Source organism: Marmota flaviventris, unplaced genomic scaffold (assembly GCF_047511675.1).
Source record: "Marmota flaviventris isolate mMarFla1 unplaced genomic scaffold, mMarFla1.hap1 Scaffold_240, whole genome shotgun sequence".
Lineage (NCBI taxonomy): Eukaryota > Metazoa > Chordata > Mammalia > Rodentia > Sciuridae > Marmota > Marmota flaviventris.
This window is the reverse complement of record NW_027288129.1, coordinates 134,210-155,658: the sequence shown is the minus strand read 5'-3', so window position 1 is coordinate 155,658 and position 21,449 is coordinate 134,210. Positions and strand designations below refer to the sequence as shown.

Sequence of the window (21,449 nt, the reverse complement as noted above, 5' to 3'; positions counted from 1 at the left end):
CCAGGAAGCCCGCTCTTCTGGCCAGGCGCCCCATGGTTACCATGGTGATGCAAACAACATGGAGTCCGCTGCCCATTTTCGGGGCAAAAGTTCCCCAAGTTTTCCTAGCCGATTGCATTTTGTTTGATTTTGTCTGCATTTTCCCCCACCTGGACAAGATCTTACTGCGGTAGCAGCTTGTTCTGTCTCTGCTGACCTGCGGTTGCAGCTCGTGTACATCCTGCATTTTTTTTCTGTGGCACGTGGGTGCTCCAAAGGTTTTTTAGCAGCAAACGCTAGCATTACCATCAGATCTTAAGTTAGTCTGTGTTTGGCATTTAGGTCAAGTAATTCAAGGGTTAAAAGCATTGTTGGCCGCAGGGGCTAGGACCCCATAGCGAGCAGCAGCGGCTAAAGTCTCTTGTCCCCAGCGGCTGAGTTATAGCCATTCTGATTCATAGGACAATCATGTAGTAAAAAGGTCCGTACATACTTTCTGAGTATTGACAAAAACAGTAGAAAATTGAAACTTATTTCTCTCCAGGTAAACATCACATTTTCTCTCCCTTTTTCTCACTCTCCTAGTGCAAACTTCTAGAACATAAAGGCCAAAAAATCTTTTTTTTTTTTTAAGCTTTTTTTTTTTTTTTAATTAATTAGGTTCCAGTAAGAAAAGGTGGGAACAGGCACCTTTTCTGGGCCAAAGGATTCATAATAATCTTTTAAACAGTCTCCTACTCTAAGCCATCTTTTACCATCGATGGTCCCTTCAAGGGGAAACCATGGACACAATTCTCCTATGTATGAAAAGAATAATTTTAAGTCCTTTTTCTTAACACACGACCCCCCGTGTCTTGAGGGCCTCCTTGAGGCCTGACAAAAACAACTCATGTGACGAAACTGCTTGTCCCATGGTGGGTCACTCACCTTGCGTCGTCCTCTCTCTCCTCCTGGATCTGTCTCTCGGTTGTGTCTGCCGAGGCGATCGCGCGCTCCCGCTTGGCCAAGTCTTCCCGGAGGACGGCGTTCCCCCTCAGTCAAAGGCTCCAGCCCCACACTGGGCGCCAAATGTCCCGTCCGGCAGGACACATCAACGTGGGCAGCGAACCTAGATGGGGAGGAATGAAGGGACAAGAGACACGAAAGGATGACAGCAAGACAAAAGTTCTGATCAAGCTGCAAACTTTTATTGTTCACACAGGGGTATTTATATGGTGGGAATGGGGAAGCTCTCTTATCGGCAGTTGCTGGATGTCTGCACAAGGTGAGATAACCGCAGGATGTTTCAGGAAGATAGGTTTCAGGAAGATAGGTGGCCTCAGGATGTCTCAGGTGAGATAAGTAGCTGCAGGATGCCTCCCAGGCAGGATGTCTCCCAGGGGGCTGTCAGGCTAATCTTTGAAGGAGAATTTCCTTCTAGTCCCTGACATCACATACTAAACATCTGCCTTCTCTCCAAAGTAGGTAAGTAGGTAGATAGTCATATCTTAGTGACTCTCAAACAGTTGGTAGAAATACATAAGATAAGATCATTTGAAAGCAAATATGGGAGCTGAGGGTCTAGCTCAGAGGTTGAGCATTTTTCTGGTGGGCTGTAGGCTCTGGTTCTGATCCCCAGAGCCACAGAACACAAGGTGTTGAGAGCTGAGGGGGAGAGTGGAAGAGAAACCCAATAAGGCAACAGAGATTCAGCATTTCACTGTGGATACTTTATGTGTGTGAGAATGCTTTTAAAACCAAAATTCCACTTTTTCTGAGGAGGAAATTATGCTTTAAAGGGAGGTGGACCCACAGTTATCACTTCTAGTATCTAGAGGTAGGGACACCAATGATTATATCCCTCAGAGTGCCTGACTTCTTTCTGGCCTAGTTCTTTAAGCAAAAAGTCGAGCAATAACATCTGGGCTAGGTGCTGGTGTTGTGGCTCAGTGGTAGAGCCCTTGCCTAGAATGTGTGAGGCACTGGGTTTAATCTTCAGCACTACAATGAAATAAAGGTATTGTGTCCAACTACAAAAACAAAACAAAACAAAAACAAACAAACAAAAAACAGCTGGGCCAAGTGGCCCACATCTGTAATCCCAGGGACTTGGGATGCTGAGGAAGATGGATGGCAAATTCAAGACCAGCCTCAGTAACTTAGGGAGTTCTTAAACAACTGAAGAAGACCTTGTCTCAAAATAAAAAAGAAAAGGGCTGGGCATGGTTGCACATGCCTGTAATGCCAGTGACTCAGGAGGCTAAGGCAGGAGGATGGTGAGTTCAAAGCCATCCTCAGCAATTTAGCTAAACCCTTAATACTTTAGTGATTCTCTGTCTCAAAATAAAACCTAAAAAAAGCTGATATGTGGCTCAGTGGTTAAGCACCCAGGTTCAATTCCCAGTTTACATAAATGAACAAATAAATAGGCTAGATTTTTGTCTCGATGATTAATCTCCCCTGGGTTCAATGCTGGTACAAAAATTAATAGTTTAGAAATAATGGAAAACAATAGGCAAGCCCACCTTACCCAAACACTGGAAAGCAAATCTCAACAATGGGATGATCTGAAGTTAGGATCCCAGAGAAGACTTGCCCCATCACTAAAGCTGCCCTTGTTCCTGACCAGGGAAAGCCCTATTCCCTGCTCATGAAATAAGAATAAGTTTTTAAACATTTTTTAACAAGTATACATGTTTTTGTACATTCTTCCCTAAAGATGGATTACAATTTACTTTCTATGAATTAAAGTAGGGGGGAGCTTATTTTGTTATACAAACCCTCTCTACTGATTTCACATAACTTATGGTGACAATCTGTGAAATGTCAAAACAGTCTGTCTGCCTTTCCATTTTTTAAACCACTCTATTTCTAGTGTTTAGATAAAAGTTAGCTGTGCCATGGACCTGCTCCTCTCAGCTGTGGGCTGCTACCTGGAAAAGCCAGGCCTTGGAGGTAGGGAGGGGCCCAGCAGGGAGCCTGGGGCTGGAAATAGTATTTCTAGGGGCTAGAGCTGTGGGTGAAGTTGTTGGGCAGCCTCTAACTCCTGACCTCTGACCCTTAGACTTTGCCTCCCACTGAGGCTGTGTCACCATAGAGTCAGCCCCCATCCCATGCCTTGTCCTTGAAGGGTTAACTTGCCCAAAACAGTGAAAGAAAAAGCTGCTTTTATGTGAGCTTCTGCAGACTGTGAACTTCTGAGCCCCTCCCCTTACACACTGGCTATAAAGTTCTGAAACTACCTGAATCAGAGTTCAGGGAATTAATTGATTACAGTGAAATTTGTACCTCTGAACCTGGCTACAGCCAAATAGAACTGTTTCTTGCTATCTTTAGAGCCCTGCTTGTCTGTTCCTACAACACTCCCAGGATAACTCTTTCACCCTCTCATCCTCTACCCTCTCTTTCTCTCCTTGGAGACCAGGGTAGTCAGGTTTGGCCATCACCATCAACAGTGGGGATCCTGGGATTTTCAAAAATTATTTTAAACTGATCAATCAAAAAAACCTATTTAAATGAACACTGACACCCCAGATGATTGGATCTGCCTCTAGGATTAGGAGATCCTGCCTTCTGAAGGAATATCCCCCTGAGATCTTATCTCCACTCAACTTTACACACTGTGCTTCTGATCAAGAGGAGCCCAGAAGAGTAGAAATGATCAGGCAAGGGGTCCCTGGAGACTTTTCCTCCTCTGAGACGCTGCAGCTATGGACAAATATTTGCCCTGCTGTGTGGAAGGGGAGGCTCCAGGGACCCAGGTGCTGCCAAGCCCTAAAGGAAGCAGATTCTGGGCCCTGGCCTCTGCTTTTCTATCCCAGACTGGGCTTCCTTTCTTGGGATCCCCAGGACTTCAACTGTGTAATACCTTTTACACCTTGTGAGTTTCTCAGCTGGTCCTGACCCTTCCATGGACCCAGATCACACAGCACCATGAGAAGAGAAACACAGCCGCCTGCCTGTCAAGGACAGATGTGTGAGACCCAGCAATAGCCCCAAGTACCCCCAGGAGAGGAGGATGCCTCTGAGAAACCCGGCTGACCAGCGTCCAGCCTGCCCCCATGATCGAGGAATCCTGACATTGCCCATGCTCTTTCAAGAGTCTCCCTCTGTGAGTGCCAAGAAATACCATCCCATGTCTGCAGGATGCTGCCTGAGGTTTCCAGCCATGCTCAGTGAATTTAAAATAATGGGGGCTCTGGATTCCTCACTGCCTTCCTTTGGGTTGAGAGCCATGAGGTCTCTGCCAACACACTGCAATGGAAGATCCTCTGTGAAGAAATGGTATTAAAAAAACATTTCTCAGAGCTGGGGTTGTGGCTCAGCAGTAGAGCGCTCGTCTAGCACATGCCAAGCCCTGGGTTAGATCGTCAGCACCACATAGGAATAGAAAAAATAAAGGTATTCTATCTAACTACAACTAAAAACTAAATAATTTTTTTTAAAGTTTCTCAATTTAGTAATCATGTGAGAAATTTAAGCTTTCTTGGATTTTCATGAATTTTCTGTCCCATGTATAATAAAATTATAGAAAAAAAATTGTTTTTCACTTGTGTGTTTGTTTTGGAGATTGAGAAAGGGAGGGTGGATTTCCTGGGTGCCAGTATGTGTCCTGTGTGGGTATCTTTGCTGGATATGGGTTGGGTCCTGGGTCCCCTTTGCACAGAGGTCAGACAAGGTTCTCACTTGTCTGTTAATTCTGCCAGGTATAAATGTGTGGTCAATGTTAATTACAAGTATTCTTAAACTCATTTCACTTCTGTAATAGTTCTGGGGCCAAACAGCCATGCAGATTAATCCCAGAGTTCTCTGAACGTTGGAACCCTTTCCTCCATTTCTTAGAGTGAATTCCAGAAGTCTTACTTTTAAACCTTTGAGAGACCACAGGGAGAAATTTTACTTTGTCGGATTCAAAAAGAGTTTTCCAGGAAAGGCAAAACATGATAAGCAAAGTATTCCCAGAGAAACTGATAATCCAGATATGTGTGTTAGAGGTGTTGATGCACCCTTAAGGAAGTACTTCAATTTTCTACTTTCCTTTTTATTTGTTTTTTTTTTTTTTTTTTTTTTTTGAGTTGAATAGTAAAAATGTAATCAGGGAAAACCAGAAATGAAGGGCAGGCCCTAAGTTAATACTTTATTTCATGTTCAACATTTTCACCATGAATTGCAAAATACATTAGAGACAAAAATATGAAAGATTGGTACAATTGAAATATTCCTTGAATTCACACACTGACAGTTCTCTCTGAACCCACTTGCAAATAATCACAGGTAGAATTAGGAATAGAGTTCTGTTACTGCTGTTTACCGGTGACAAGTCTTTGCTTCCCAGAATGCTGAAGTATAACACCAGAGAAGTATGCCAAGGCAAGTATAGAGTGGAAAGAAGAAGCTTTATTGAAGGACAGCAGAAAAGACTTCTCCCTGGAGGAAGAAGGGGACCCAGAAGGTGGAATCCATGGAAGGGCCAGGTCTTCCCTTTTTTTATAGCTAAGGTCTTCTTTCAGCTTTTCCACATTCCTGTCCTTTGTTGTCCCTTATCTTGCAGTGATAGAATATAGGTGGGGAGGCCCAAAAGGTGGGAGATAGGTGGACTGGAGAAGTAATCTAGGTAGGAAGGGCCTGGGGTGGCTTTTGTATTAGCATCTTGGAGTTTGCTGGAGTCCCTTCTTTAATATTTCCTTGGGATGGGCTTGGGACCTTGGGGACATTAACATTTCAATTTCCCCAAGTGCTGCACTGGTTTCCTGCATTCCATAATGGTCTCCATTTTATTTATCTTACTCCATATTAGACCCGATTTACCTAACTACACTAATTACCTATCTTTAAATCTGGCTTCAGGTCCACAATAGTTTTCACTCTTCCTCTTCAATTTTTTGAATGCGACTCAGAGTAATTGGTAATGTTTCTCTAACTGCTTGTCTAAATCTTTCATAGAATTCATGGATGAAGCCATTATGTTAGCTTTCACTTACTGGGATAGTTTTTATCCTGCAGTGGTGGACACTGAACCCAGGAAGGGTATCCTGGAAGTGCTCTGTACCAATGAGCTACATCCTCAGCCTCACCTCGTGTTTGATTAGTGATTTAATCCCAGTCATTGTTGTAGCTTTGTTCTGGTGTTCCTGTTGATTCAGTCTTGGTAGTTTTTGTTAATGTTAGCATTCATTCAACTTGATGGGATTAAGACATACCAAAGATTAAGAGATTTTGAGTGTGTCAGTGAGGGTGTGTTGAGGAATGATTGACATGTGGGATAACAACTGAAGTGGAGACCCTCTCTAAAGTGGGTCAGCACCATCCAATAGCATGGTGGCTTGGATGGAATAAAAGGTGGGAGGTCAAGGAAGCAGCAGCATATGCAAGTGTGATTCTTCTAGGAAGGGTTCTTGATTGCTGCTGCCATCACTTGAGAATATAGGACTCCTGCTTCTTCACTCCTGCAAAGTGAGCTCTGCCAGTAATCATCTAAGGAGTTTCTGGAAGCCTTCTGTTTCAGACTCTGAGAGCACTGTTGATCTCTCTTGTTTCAGGGGCTTCAGTCACTTGTGCAGCTACTGGTTCCTCCAGCTCTACAGCCTGCAGACGGCCATTGGGGACTATCCAGCTTCTGGTCAAGTAAGCCAATCTAACCAATCCCTTTTTATAATCATACTTCCTGTTGATTCTGGTCCTCTGCAGAATCCTGACTAATACACCTTCCTGGTCACTTTTTCTGCTTCATCCCAGAAATTCTGGTATAATGTGTTCTCATGATTATTAGTTATCTATGTTTTTTCTCCTCTATCTTATGCTTTTTTTCCTTGATCAGAATATTACTTTATATGCTTTTTTGCTTTCGACAAATTTGTGAATTTTCACTTCCTTTTTATTATGGATTTCTAGATTCATTCTATTGAGGGTTTAGAAGATACTAATGTGTGTAAAATATTTTGCTGAAAAAATCTCCAGTATGGGACATAAATACATTTCATGGGGGATTATGGCCTCATTTACTCTAAAGAGCCCAAAGTTCTCTGATTATCATATTGGGGTTTCGTTTTTCAAGTTATGAATTGGATGGAGTTTGGGATGAGGTGATAGATCAATCAGATTATAGCACCAGATCTGAAACCCAAGACTCATTTGCCATTTTAAATTTCTGTTTGGAAGTATTCCTAGTCACAAGTATTCTACCACACAGGCAGAGTTCAGGAAGGAAAAGGGTTACAACCAAACCAAGTTGTGATAGTCTAGGTATTGTGCTGACAACCCTGCTAAAGCCAGAAGAAAAATGTCCAGTTTTCAGTGTCTTGTATGGAGCAAGACTTCCTATTACAGAGACTAACAGATAATTGTTGCTGTTGTTAATCTCATTAAGTGAGCTTTGTAATGGGATTTCCTTTCGGGATTAAAGCAAACACCACCCAGGTTCCCAGTGTGGTTGGACACTCACTGGAGGCCAGAGGAGTTTCAGAACACCAAAGCTGCTGCCTGCTGAGTCCCACATGCTTGGTGGTACCTGGTGTGAGGCCCACAATGCCATGGAGCAGCACTTTCCCTGCTGTGTGCCACAGGCTTCTCATTCTGCAGACCAGGCACCAGAGCTACAGAGGCCTCCAACCCTGAGCTTAATATGTCCTGGGCCCTTGCCATTGCCCTTCTATGTCCAACCGCCAGATACTTCCTATGACTACCAAGACTTGCACTGCAACCTGCATCCCACACCCCAAGTGCATCTTCTCTGGCACTGGTCATGGAAAGATGACTTTCCCTGGGCACACAGCACCTTGCGCCATGGCACAGAGCTTCCTGTCCTGGACTCTGTGTCTGCAACCCAGAAGAAGCCCCAGGCGCCCCCAGGAAAGTCAGGGGTCTTCAAAGTGCCTCGCCATTGACCACCCGCTGGGATTTTCTTGTGTTCTAGGGGCGCGGGTGAGGGATGTCTAGAGCCCAAGACCTCTGGTGGTGACCCTTGTAAGAGTCCTCTTCCCCCTGCTCCCATCAGCGGCCAGGAGACAAGCCAAGGCTGCTGGGAGTGGATCCAGGCCCTTCTGCACAAGACTCCCTGAGGCTGCTTGAGTCTGCAACCTTTGGGACCCAGGAGCACTGAGATTTCTCCTACAACCATGCTTGGAGGAGCGTTTTGGAAGGGATCACCTAGAAGTAACGCTTGTGTTTGCTAGTCCACCATGGAAGCTTCAGAGCTCTTGTGCATTTTTCTTCTGTTTTCTCAATAAAATTGTGTCAATGCGAAATTCTTGGTTGTAGTGTACTCCCGTTGGGGATGTTGGGGAAAGAGGAGGCTCAGACCACTGGGTGGTAAGAGACCATGTCCAGATCTAAGGGGGTCAATTCTAAACCTAAGGGGGCCCTCCCTCATTGTTCTTTCTCTACTTATGGGCAGCATGAGTTGGTGGTGTCTCCAGGTACCCAGAGCACTGGTGTATTGGGTGTTCTACACACACTGCATCTCCAAGTAGATACACAGCAGCCTAGAGAACCCAGATGAGAAATGATCTTCCTGTGTTACCCTGCCATCTAGTTCCCCCAAGACTATTTAAGAGGTGCTTTCACACCTTGCAGTTGACTAACTGCTACCTCTGCCTGTCTTCCTTCCAAACCCACCTACAATCTTCTGCTTCTTGGGACTCACAGTCTGCCCAGGCAGTCAAGATTCAATGGAGTGGAGCTGGGGTTGTGGCTCAGTAGTAGAACACTGGCCTAGCATGTGTGAGGCTCTGGGTTTGATCCTCAGCACCACATATAAATAAATAAATAAATAAATAAATAAAATGTATTAAACAAAAATTCAAAGGACTCAAGAAGCCAGAGAAGAAGATCAAGTCCAGCCAGGGAAGGGCAGGCAATCTGCCCAGTCTGGGTCACAGCTGCCACTATATCCTTGACTGTGCGCACTGTGAGGCCATTCAACAGACCTCAATAGCTAGACCTCCAAACTCTAGGCCTTGGTATTCTCCCATTGGCATAGTTCCTCCAGAAGACTCCACCCAGAGTGTTCTGCTGCCAGGGGTCCTGCAAAGAACTCTACTAAAGATGGCCTTCTTGGACCCAACTTTGTCTAGCGTTTTTATAATTTGAACTTGAAATCATGGATCTTTGGTTTTTGACAACCTTACAAGATGTATCTCCAATAATTTTTAGTTCTTGTTTTGAGACATGATCTAATGAAGTTGCTGAACAGTCTCTTGAATTTTTTTAAAGTATTTTTATTAGGCATTTATAAACTTTTTTATTTTATTTATTTATTTGTATGTGGTGCTGAGAACCAAACCTAGTGCCTCACACATGCTAGCCAAGTGCTCTATCACTGAGCCACAATCCCAGCCCCTTGATTTTTTTTTTCATACCAGAATTGAACTTAGGGGTACTCAACCACTGAGCCACATATCCAGCCCTATTTTATATTTTATTTACAGACAGGGTCTCACTCAGTTGTCTAGCACCTCATCGTTGCTGTGGCTGGCTTAGACATCACAATCCTCCTTTCTCAGCCTCCATAGCCACTGGGATTACAGGTGTGTGCCACCCTGGCTGCCTTGTCTTGAATTTGTAGTCCTCTTGTGACAGCCTTCTAGGTCACTGAGATTACAAGCCCGTACTATCCTGACCCACCTGGCAGGATTTATCTTTACAATCAATTTATTATTCAGGGAGCCAGAGAACTGTTGCTCAGTGATATTATACAAAATATCAAAATGTAGCTACTTTTTTTGCTCCAGTGAAATAACTGGAAAAAAAAACAGTGCATAAATTAATTGTAATGAACATATACCAAATAATTCTGTTATGCTAGAATATGCTAAGGTCTTCTAGTATATAATTCTGGGAAGAAAGTGGATTCAATAAGTTGTGTATTTATAGCATCTATTTGACTAAGAAGAAAAGTGAGGGATGACTTCAAATTGCATCAGAAACTTTACACCCCATAGTATATAAGAGAATGAAGCAGTTTGGTTTTGAATGAACACATGAGATGGCAGTTCCCTAGGTTTTTAAGTCCAAGTATAAAAGGCTAATCCGTTGGATTGACAGTTATGTTTGTGTTTATTCTTGGTATTGGTCTCCTGGGGTGAAATTTCACCCTGAGTTTTTTGCATGCACTCTTAGTTTGGCATTCTTGTTTCAGACCAAAGTGCTTCCTTTCTGCCACCTTATCTTTCCTTTCCCCTCCCTCCACTCCCTCTTTCTTTCTTCTTTCTCCCCTCTCTCTATTTTTCAGATACTGCACACAACTTTGATAGATCCCAAGCTCCAGGATGACCTCTGTGACTTCTATGGCCAATGCAGCTCCAGACACTGGCTTCTTCCTGGACCTCTAGGGAGTTTTTGTTCCTGAATCTTTTCTCCTGCTACCTCTTCTCCTGGAATTCTAGAGGTCTATTCAATGATGTCCTCCCCCACCACGTTTCACCCAATCTGACTGCTGATGTGTTCTTACCTTAAAACTACACGAGTTTTTCTCCTGGAGCAAAAAGTAATGATGCTTGGGGGCAGTGTGAACCTGGAATCTGGAAAGGAGAGTTCAGATGACACTGGGTATCCAGAGTTCTTGACTGTTATGGTGCAAAGTGGAGCCATGAAGAGATGTTTCGAGGTGAAGTGTTTGAAATCATAATTGAAGATTCAGCAAGTGAACAAATTGGGATGAGTATTAGGGAGAAAAAAATGGATGTGAATGAGGCAAAGAGGAAATAAAGTACATAAGATGGGATGCTTTAAGCTTTTGAAATTACTAATTATTGATAATTAGATATTATCAATGTCAGTCACTCCAAATCCATTAGAAAAGTGATGAAAATTATGGAACTCTTCAAATTCCCACAGACAAATACATAACATTACTAGCTTTTCAGTAGCAACGTTGAGCCTAGTCTCACCCATGTTAGACACCAGGAAATTAAAAGAAACACACATTTAAATGGCCTATTAGAAAGAGTTAAAAACTTTCATCAAGGGTCCAGGGGTGTAGGTCAGTGGTGGAGCACTTGCCTAGCATGAATGAGTTCAAGGATTTGATTCCTGCTATATAAAAAAGGAGAAGGAATGTTCATTGTAATCCATGTTGTTAAAACGTTGGCAAAGGACTGGGTTGTGGCTCAGTGTCAGAGCATTTGCCTTGCACATGTGAAGCACAGGGTTCTGAAAATAAACAAAATAAAGATATTATGTCCTTGTGCAACTAAGAAAACCATTTTAAATAAACATTTTTAAATAATGTTGGCAGAAAGATGTTCCTCAATATTGGTGTTTGAATGAATTTGGTATGCAACCTAGCCATGTGTTTTAACAATTTTAAATATACTGTTTTGATATAGGAATTCCACTTTTAGGAATTTATTATACAGATTCATTCACAGAAAAAAAGAAACTCGATTAAGGAAAAAATAGTGTTCTTTCATAGTACAAGATAAAAATGATCCACTTAGTTAGAAATAAGGCAACCCTTAAAATCTCAAAGGGAATAGATAGCATTGAGGTTCTAGGACATATTAAATGCCCTTACAATTCCAAGAGGTAGAGAGCATTAAAGAATTTTATATATATGTAATTTTTTATGGTATTGAAAACATGGCTCCCTTTTGATATGGAATCATATAGATGTTACATCTCTAAACAAAGATAATGATGCTACACAATTTTATACATTTTGTGTAGGACCTTTAATAAAAAATATTTGATAAAATCATTCTCTAATTTCATATCTTCCACTTTCATTCTCTTTCCTGTACTACTGGAAATTATTCTAGTGAAATGAAATTTAAGTAATGAACATTTTAGCAAAGTATTTAGTAAGAGTCACAAAAACTACAAAAATATTGTGAGATTTTAGTTTGCAAAATGGATGCAAATGATATCAAAGATAATTATATAAGAAATTTATTAAATTATGAATGGATGTAAAAGTTACGAAAGATTATTCAATGACAAACTTTTAATTAATACAAACATTACTTAAGACAAATAAATGTGTCATAGTACAGTTAAGTGGAGGTCAAGTCAGGAGATAACTCTTCTTCCTGGTGCATTCACCAGCTTAGACCAAAGCACTTGGCCTCCCTCTGTACTACTTGTCAAAGACTGAGCCTTCCTGAGCCTGGGGAATTAGAACACATACTGTGGCCCTCTGCCCCTAGCAGAAACCCACCTGATCCTTGGCATTCTTTTGCCTTAAGGTACTCATTCCTGAACTAAAAACTTAATCAATACATTAAATTAAAAATTATTGTCAAACACTATGGTTTTATAAAATATGCTGATATTATAAAACAGATGTTATATTATGCATGATAATTATTTTTTTTCTTTCAGTTTCAAAAGAAATTAAAACAATTTTGTAGGACCATAATGTATTTTAAGGCCCTAGTCACTTTGCACAGTGGATGGGTGAGCCCTGCCTGGAATCTTACTGATTTATGTTAGCAGCAGCTAAGGGTCCGACTCTATAGAGGGCCAAGTTATAAACCCACTACAAAGCAGAGTTTTCTTGGCCCAAATGAATTGTTAAGAAGCAAGTTTGTGAAGGAGTCTATGGTTTTATGGATGTTCTTAGAGCTCCTAATGATAAAAACTACTTCTCCTTGGATCATTGTGACAAAAAAATGTGACAGTAAAAACCACACTGTAACTTCTTTCTCTCAAACATATGCCACAGAGATTTTTTCATGGATCAGTTTTAATTCAAGATCATGAGACTTTGATTATATTTCAGAAAAATAATACCATATAGAAAATGAATGTGAACATAATCTGAGGAGTGTCCTGCCCTAAATTAAAAAAAAAAATCACCATTTATCTAAATGTAATACTTTGAAATAGAGTTAGTGATTGAGAAAGTCAGCCATAGAGGTAGTTGTGTACTACCTCTATGCAATATTGATGTTGCCCATTATCAATAATGATATTTGATTATTAATGTTGCCTATTATCAATCTCTAAAATGTCTTTAATTCCAGCTACTCAGGAGGCTCAAGCAAGAGGATCATAAACACACAGGCAACATAGTGAGACTCTCTCTTCAAATATAAAAACAGCAGGAGATGTAGCTTGGTGTTAAAGTGCTCCAAGATCAACCCCAAATTGCAAGGAGGGGGGAGGGGAAACTTTTAAATGTCAGGTTTTTCTTTCTTTTGTTATCTTTCTATTATTTTATTTTGCCCATATTAAAATTTTGATTCTGCAATCTGAGTACTCGGAAAATGAGAGATTATATCCCATCTGATTCAAATGTATGATATGTCAAAGTCATTGTACTGTCATGTGTAACAAAAAAATTATAATGTGCTATGCTATGTATTTCTTCTCATCATTTTCAATACTGAAAGCATAAGTTGTATAAAGATTTTTAGAGACTTCTAATTTTGTTTTATGTAAATTTAACCAAAGGAAAGTACATTATTAGAATGCTCAATATTTTGGTAGGTGTGGTGTATGTGTGTGTAAAGCAATGAAAGGTTCTCAAAAATGAAGATGTCCTTTAGTACTATTACATTTTCCTCCTGCTTCAGACTCCAAATCCCTGGGATTACAGGCCTTGGCCTCTGCACCTAGCTTCCTTTGTTTATTGTGGAAGCTAATCCTCTAGTTGTCCCCAAGGTTCAAGAAAATCCATGAGAGGGAGAGGAAGAAAAGCTGATTTAGATTTTAGCTTTTTTGGAAAAAGGATGATCCTATTGGAATCTTGTCTGTATATCTGAACCACAAAAATACTCCAACTTGTCCTTGACCTCTACTCCCATTCCATGCCATAGACAATTTACACTCAATTTAGCTGATGAGAAAAGCAAGGCAAACAGGTCTGATCTCACTGTTCAGTAAGACCTAGCACCTAAGCCCCTCTAAATCCAAATCCCCTCAATCTAAAACCTATCGGGTTTCAGGGAACAGGAAAGTTTAAAAGTCCATGTCCATGCTAATGAAGGCATTACATCCCTTCAAGCTAAGCCCAATGTATAATTTATCTTTTTATTTTTTGAGACAGGATCTTGTTCTGTTGTCCAGGGAGGCTTCAAAGTCCTGGGCCCAAGCAATGCTCCTGCCTGAGCCTCCTGTGTAGCTTGGACTACTAGTAAACAACATGGCACCCTGCTGATGATAGTTTGCTAAGGCTACCTGAGCCAACTGACATTAGGCATATGACCCCACCCAAAAGCCTTCAGTTTTGGTAGATCTCAAAAGAAAATCTGTAAAGTCTCTTAACCTGGACATAGCCCACCAGGGCAGGATTCTGTCACTGTCTGGACATGTCTGACCTAGAGCTGATGTCTTGGATCCCATGATTGTCAACTCAGAAGACCCAAGACTAGAGATTTCATTTTGATGTCCTTCTTAGTTAATAAGAAATTAAGTGTAGACCATTTAAAGGATATTTATTGATGCTTCTTCTCTCTCCTCTTCCAGAAGGTCACTTTCAGTTTTGAGGAAACACCATCAAGTGGCCACCCAACTATACATTCTGTTAGCACACTACCCTCATGTCTCCAGAGATGGCATTGAGTTCAGCCATAGTTCTGAGCTGGGTAATTGGCTCCTTCCTGCCCCAGACCTACCTATACAGCTTCCCATCCTGACCCTTTACTCACCCCCTCCACATCAATAGACAAGCAGTGAATAAAGGAATGGCTCATCATGAAAAATTCAATCAGATTAGAAACTAGAAGAATTCTCAGTTCATCTAAAAGAAGAGTTCTTTAACAAATTAATTACACAAAGAATTTTTTTTTTTTATTCAAGAACCTTTAAATCATTTCAGAGAGAAAGAACAAAATGAGGGATGATCACCACAGCCAAGACTTCAAAGTGCCTAGGCATGCAGGGCATAGTCCCAGTGCATGAGTCCACAGGGACAGTATGAGGGTCCCCAGTGGTGTATTTCAGGTTCCTTCTAGGGCTTTGGCTGAAGGGCATTGTACTGCAAGGCATCCTCAAGATGAGATTCCTTTCCTTTCTGGGTTCCTCTGGGATGTAAGCTTCAGTTTTCAGCAGCTTCCGGGGACATCCTGGGCTCCAAGAGAAAGCCTGAGTGTGTGTTTGTCCAATTGTCCAGGCACTGGCACCTCCTGGGAAGTTCAGGACCCATTGGTCCCACTGACCATAGTGTTTGCAGATATTTGAGGTGACTAGAGCTCCTGAGAGGTTTCAGCCATTGGCTGCTGGATGGTCTTGAACTCGGTGCTGGTCCATCTCAACTCCCTGCTCCTGTGTAACAATGCATGCAGTTAGTGCACGACCTCAGTTCCCCAAAGACAGCTCCCTGCTCTGTGTAAGCCCAGTGAGGCAGTTGGCTTACTGGAAAATTCACATCTCTGTAGCTCTGGAGGCACTGGCAGGAGTGGCAGCTCAGTGAAGGAAAATTATCTGGGTTCAGGCCTAGGGGAATGTGGGACTGTGGACAAGATCTCCTAAGAGTCAATGATCTCTACGTTGACAGACAGAACAGCCATAGCTTCAGCTTCCCTACCATGCCAAGGTGTGTGTTTACTTGGCCTAGGAAAAGGATCAACTCATTCAGTCTGGTATGGACTGAAGCTTTTCATAGTGTTCTGTCCAGTAGTTGACCTCAGAAGCAACACCCAATCATGTGGGAGGGACATTCATTTGCATCATACATTGATTCAAGAACGTGATAGGATTAAGGTGCAAGTGGACCAATCCTGAAGGCATTTTGGAAATTCCTTGGTTTTGATTGAATTAGGGAAAGGATGCGTGGATGAGGTAGGATAGAAGCGAGCCTCCAGTTCTTTCAAGTTTCAATTCACTCCAAAAATTCTTTCTCTATTTCAAATAAACACAGACAAATTAACCAGGCATGGTGGTGCACCTCTGTAATCCCAGCGGCTTGGGAGGTCAAGGCAGGAGAATGTTGAATTCAAAGCCAGCCTTAGCAAGGGCAAGGTGCAAAGCAACTCAGTGAGACTCTGTCTCTAAATAAAATACAAAAAAAAAAAAAAAAAAATTTCAAAATCACTGGTCTAATTCTGCACTTAATTTTTGTTTGTTTGTTTTTCAATGATTCTCGTGATTGAATATTAGGCTTTACCACTGAGCTTCCTCTCAGCCCTTTTTATCTTGTGTTTGAGACAAGATCTGGCTATATTGCTTAGGATGGCCTCAAACATCTGTATTTCTTCCCTCAGTCTCTTGCTTCTTTGGGATTGCCTGCAAGGGTCACTACACCTAGCTAGTTCTCCACATATGGACTGGCTGGTTTTAGAGACCAGACTCAGTGGTGCTGGATCATACTCTTAGGACCATGGATATGCATACCCTTGATGGCCTTGACAGTTTCGCTGTGTTTTAAAAGTGAACACAAATATTTGAACCTCTTGATTTGGAAGATTTTGTGGAGCTTTTTGTATCAAGACAATAGTGAATCATTTTCACACATAACCTCTAACAAGTTATAGGAAGAGGATTGATTCATTCTTCAGGAGATTGTATTTTTAATTGATGTAAAAAGTTTCAGGGGACATACCCAATTGTATTTAGAAGAAATTTTAACATTTCTTGTTTTTTTTTTTTTTCTTTTTCTTTCTTTCGACTTTTTTTTTTTTTTAAGAATCATTGGGTATTGACTCTAGGACTTCATGCATGCTGGCAAGCACTCTACCACTAATCTGCACTCAAAGTCCCCATCTGCAAGTTATTAAGATCTTTTTTTATGTACATTTCATCTGCTGCTTCAAATTCTGACATAGTAGCCTCTGATGTGCCTTAGCACACCCCAACTCTCCATTGTCCTGCAGTGGACATTCATATTGCTGCTGTCCCCATAACCACACATAATTGTCTCTATGAGCCTGTGGGAGAATTTCTCTAGAACAGGTGACGATTAATAAAACTGTTCCATAAAAAGTGTATGACCTTAATTTTACCGATAATTGACAGATTGTTCTTTAGGGTGCAGCATTTACTTTCCAATACTGATGTGCAGTACTGCATGCACATATTCCCCCAAAACACTTGGAATGACCTAGTATTCTGACATTTGCCAGGGGCTTTGTGGCTCTGTAGAGGTTTGCTCTGGTGCTGATGGCTACCGTCCAGTCTTTTCTAATTTCTGAAACTCTCTCTATGGGCCAGTTGCTGTGTGATTTTTGAGAGACATTCTCTGATATTCAGTCTGAAATCTGCTTTTGCTTCTTGATCGGATTGCTAATTTTCTTTATCCCTTGTGCATAAACTGTGTGTGTTCAGTGTGGGTTCCTAAAGACAGAAGGAATACAATCGTGCTCTTATATTAGACTTTGTGCCTTGAGCTTATTATAATCTCTTTCATTTTTGACAACCCCAGAAGAATGGACTTAGGTTTTATCCATAAAATAATACATTTCCTGTTGGGCTGGGGTTGTGACTCAGAGATACAGTGCTCACCTAACATGTGTGAGGCCCTGGGTTTGATTCTTAGCACCACATAAAGAGAAATAAAGAAAGGTATTGTGTCCATCTACAACTGCGAAAAAATATTTAAAAAATACATATTCTCCATGAAAAGAATATTTAAAATATTTTTGATTTTAGGATGTTTTTATAAGGTTAGTTTTATAGAATTTTTTCTTTGAGCAAATATACAAGTAAAAGAAAACATGTCTTTCAAAATTTCATCTAGATATTTTAGTTTTTCTTCTGTGTAAGCCTTTCCATCAAGAAATACATTGTTTAAATAGAGACATTTGTACATTTTCTATATAGGTTAACTCATTACCACAGGGATCCAGGGACCAGAGGCAGACATTCTACCTTCCAGGACCTCCTCTCCCTGGTTGGTATTAAACTGGATCTCAGTGACACCATTCTGAGAGATGCTAGTGTCTGAGAGAAGCTGTGTTGGTCAGGGACAGCCTTGTGGCTGTCTTAGTCACTGAAGACTCCAGGCCCTTCCTTAGGTGGATGCAGGATACAGATATTGTGCAAAGAGACACATTTCCCAGCTAAGGAACTCCTACCATCCCACACTTTCTTTCCTATACTTGGATATATTTGTTTGAGGCTAAAATTTGGGGCTCCTTTGCATTGCTCTCCCTGGATACTTTCCATACCTCTGTCCACCAAAGGAGACCATCTCTAAGGCTCCGATGTCCAGTCCACAGCACAGCTCAGAATCAGAGCTCTGTCTCCTATTGCTTGCAGCACTCCTCCATCCTCTCTTCTCTCTTCATTCTGTCTCCTCTTGATCAAGAGAACCAAATATTCATGAGAACCTGTACAACAACATCAATTGCCTATTAGAAAGTAAACAAGGAGACTTTGGTAAGGGATACATCTTACATTTTTCTGGAACAGAACTAAAAACAAAATCTACCAATCTGAACACTCAGTACTCCTAGAACTCAGTGGTCATGGATCAGGGTTAAAAGTCTGCATGTCTCTGGGGAGGCTGTCTCTAGAACTATATGGATTTGACCAAGAGAAGCTGCCAGGTCAGGCGACTGTCTGGTTGCTTTGCAGCATGGCACTCTCCTGAGGATGAATTTGAGTTCTTTGGTGTCATGGGCATAGGGATCCGGAAAGGCAGGCAGGTAGAACTAGGGATGGTTCTATGGTGTATGGGTGCTAGGCAAGTGTCTGAGTGGAAGGAGACCCAATATAGCAGCCCCCATGGCCTGTATTTTAGGCTTTCCCACTAGGGTTCTCCCAGCTGAGGACAGAAGGGGGAACCACTTCCCAGAATCTTCTAAGCTCAGTGACAAAGGCAACTGGGATCTTACTGTCACTCTGTAGATTCCAGAGCCTGCTTGACACAGGAGTGATTGGTCCATGACTTTGGCCTCTAGATCAGAAGAAGCAGTGTCAGGGCTGAAAGAGGAGGGAAAGAATTGAGTGGCTGCTCAGCATTTGTTTTTTACTGATGGCCCGCTTGAATGAACAATTTCAAGGTAGAGTTCGTTATGTTGGGTGATGATGGTACTCTTGGCAGCAAATTGCTTCACAAGGTTGGGTCTGATGAACTTCAGTAGAAAAGCAATCATCTTTACTGTCCTGTATATCTAGGAAGAACAAATTTAAAAAAAAAAGAAAAAAGAAGAGAAATCATCTTGGATACAATTATAATAAATCTAATTGGTATGAGTAATTCATTAGATTAATTAATTAATTAGATTAAGCATATTAAGGTTAAAATATTTCACAAAGGCTTACTCATTATGAAACACCAGATTCTCTGTTTCCTTTGTATATGTGAAATCCCATGATCACAGCGCTTCTTCAGGGCATGTACCTTTGCTTCTACAAAGGCTTAATTCATTATCCCAAATCAAACCAAAGGCAATGCTGCAACCGAGTCCTCTGTAGACAGTCCTGCTAGGAGAAAAGATGGAGATCAATTCTCCACTCTTGATTGGAATTCTCAGCTACCTGTTTTGTTTCTCTATGGATGAGTTCTTAAATTATAAGGACGAAGGGGAATAGAGAGGTGTCGTGGGGGGATGGAAAGCTATACTCTTCAAATATCAGAAAAACAAATATGGTTCAGATTTAAATTCTTATCTCAACCTTTAATAGATTAAAATGTCATTATAAATTTAAAAATTTTAAGTCACAGCTGGTGGACATTGTTCAATCTGTGAAGTGAGAACAAAATTCTTAATTTTGAAAATTATGTCTTAGGATTCTAAGAAACCATAGGTCAGTCCAGCATAGTTGTGTCACACACTTGTCATCCCAGCAACTAGGAGGCTGAGGCAGAAGGAATGAAAGTCTGAAGTCAGGTGAGTGACTAAAGGAGACTCTCTCTCAAAATTATAAAAAGCCTGGAAATGTAGCTTTGTTCTAGGGACCTGGCTTCAATTCCCAGTACTGAAGAAGAAAAAAGGAAATATGAGCAAAGTAACAACAGTTCCTGAAACATAGTACAACAAATAACCTTTGTAAAGGTTTGATCATTCTTACATGATCATACTGCTTATTATCCTAGAAGCATAACCCCAGTGAAGAACAAACGCATAACTGTGGCCCTTTAAAACATCTCCCTAATGTAAAAGAATTTTTCACGTTTTACTACCAGAGCCCCTTTATTGGTATTTTCTTTCAGCCACAGAGCCTTCCTAAATATCGCAGGCTTTCTAAAACTTGAAGTCCTCCAACCTCAGGCTCCTTAATAGGTGTGATTACAGGTATGTCCCACTGTTGCAAGGTTACCAGAAATTGGTTATTAAAAAATTATCAGAAGCACACATATATTTACATCTTATAGAAACACCGACCCCTCTGTTTAATGATCCCTTCAATGTCATCAACTCTGCATTATTATTCAATCAAGCATATTCAGAGAGCTTATCTCAGCCAGTTGTTATGAAAAGAGCTACAAGTATGGCATGTTCTCTCTCAAATGTAGAATTTTATAAACAAAAAGTTTACTTGAATGTAAAGTAAGGATTATTAGGGTCTAGGAAGGATTGAGGAGAAGATGGAAGACAAGTTGGTGGAAGTGACGAATGCCCTCGGTATGAATGAAGATATAACATGAACCCCTTCATGTTTGTTGTAAATATGTCAATAGATACATTTTTAAAGCAATACAAAAAACAAAGATGAATAAAACTAATTCTTTTCTCTCCTGTGGGAGCAGGTGCAGAATTCTGTAGTCCTTGAGTTCTACCTGGAAAGGGACCACAATGTGGGGGGAAATTCCCCACCTTGGGAAAGCCTTGAGCAAGCAAGAACCAATCCACTTACCTGAGGGTTGCTGAGCAAGATCCTTAAAGGCACAGAAATGACTTCCTTTATGGATAGGATTGGAGACTTCTGTATAAGCACCTATCAGGTCTTGGCATCCCCAAGCTACTGCAGATGAGGTCCTAGTCCCAGGAGATCAGTGCATGCAAAAGTACAGAAAGGAAGATGAGCCTGTTGGACGCCACATATGTCTCCCAGGGGCATTCCCACAGCTTTTTTGGTCTCTGAAACCCATTTCTATTTCAGATCCACTGCCCTGGGCCACCAGCCCCACACAGGAGCCCTGTAGATTCACACCTTCCTTGTTTGGGTTGGAAGGCACAAGGTGGAGTGGTGCCCAGACTGAACCTGGAATATCCAGCTATAGTAGTGTCTTGGTGCAGGCACACTTTCCATCTGTGCCCTTCATATTCTAGACCTTTAGGAAGTTTTTTCAGATTAAATCAGCCTCCTTTGGTCTATAATAACATAATGCGATTTGTATTAATGGATTATAATAATTGTGAGGGATTTTCTAAAAATATTTATTTAGTTGTAGATGAACACACAGTATCTTCATGTATTTTTATGTGGTACAGAGGATTAAACCCAGTGCCTCACACATGTGAAGCAAGCACTTTACCACTGAGGTATGGCTTCAGCCCAGGGAATTTTTCTAAATGACATTTTATCCCCTCTTTAAATAAAAGAAAAAAAAGGAAGTAGTTATTTCATGAATTTAGTCAGTTAGTTGTAAAGCAGAAGAGCAAAACCCTCAGTGAATGGGAAAACAAAAGCCCCTTTTTTTGACATTTGCCTTTAGGTTAAGCCCC

General features: G+C 41.2%; 1 long non-coding RNA gene across 1 annotated transcript; it reads right to left on the bottom strand.

The window, feature by feature from the left end:
* Window positions 1-18,038: 18,038 nt before the first annotated feature.
* Window positions 18,039-20,754, bottom strand: LOC139704094 (uncharacterized). The gene is made up of 4 exons (XR_011706141.1): window positions 20,638-20,754; window positions 19,102-19,260; window positions 18,672-18,950; window positions 18,039-18,164 (listed from the first exon to the last, which is right to left on the bottom strand). It is a non-coding gene; the product is annotated as an uncharacterized lncRNA (long non-coding RNA).
* Window positions 20,755-21,449: the final 695 nt, after the last annotated feature.